Genomic DNA, 1,188 nt, shown 5'->3' with positions numbered 1-1,188 from the left:
GAAAAAATAGACACATTCCTGTTATCAGAATTAATGTGAATTAATGTTTATTAGGCTCTTGCTAGCAGCTAAAAGTAACAAAATTAGTTATTGTGACTACTTATACATTCATTTCATTGTTAAACCCACACACACCGCTGGGTTCACCATGAACCAATTTAGATTAAAACATTTTAATGATTAGAAAAATAAAAGAGTACCTTAGTCTACTTTTCAATATACTTACATCTAATGGACATTAACATTTTGTAAGCTAGTTTGTGGTATTTTTATGGCAATATAAGGTGCAAGGCAAGTTTATTTGCACAGTTGATTTCACAAGATCATTCAAAAGGCTTTATTTAAAACATTCGACTTAAAACAGGGCATGAAATAAGCCAAGACCACTACTGATCAGAGCAGTCACAGGTGAGATGAATGAGCCATCAGACATCCCTGTGTCACACACAAGAGACAGCAGGAGCAGAACATACACACAAATACATGAAAAACCCAAAATCCTAATTCAATTCAATTTAGACTAAACAGACAGTAAAGCAGGACATGCCTTGAGACAAGGCCAAATTCTTCTTTTTTCATTAAATATATGGGTAGAATAAAAAAAACAACTGGAGAGGAGTTATTGCAGGTTGTATTTGAACACTTTGAAAGTTTGACAATAAGATGATGAGTTGAACTGATGCAGCACTGGTTCCACTATTGACAGCTCCGTGACCTTTATCTCCACGCTGTTTAAATGTTTCTGCACATTGCTTATTGTTAAGAGGAAACTCGCTTGTCAAGAACACATAAACACTATTCATCCAATCAATTTAGCTACAAAGACCGTATTTAAAAGATCTGATTAGAAATGCTACCAGATATGATGTGTGACTCAAGGAAAGACTTAAGTGGAAACACCCAAAAGTGTAACGCCACACAAATTAACCACAAGCAAATGGTTTTCTCAACTGTCTGACCACAGTCTACACTGACAAATGTACAGACTGAATCCTGGTTATTTAAAGACAAATAAATGGAGAACTTTGTAAAGAGGTCTTCAGTAAAACTGTGTCGTTTTGATAAAACCCAAACTTCCTCACTCTGAACAATAGATGCTGTGGTGACTCACTATGGGGTCATCTGCTGCTTTTAGTTCCTCTGCTACCTCTGTCACTCTGCTTCTTATCCGGCTGCACTGGCTCCCTA

The sequence above is a fragment of the Telmatherina bonti genome (assembly GCF_933228915.1).
Source record: "Telmatherina bonti genome assembly, chromosome: 6".
Taxonomy (NCBI): domain Eukaryota; kingdom Metazoa; phylum Chordata; class Actinopteri; order Atheriniformes; family Telmatherinidae; genus Telmatherina; species Telmatherina bonti.
The sequence above is the reverse complement of the archived record's forward strand: the minus strand, read 5'-3'. Positions refer to the sequence as shown.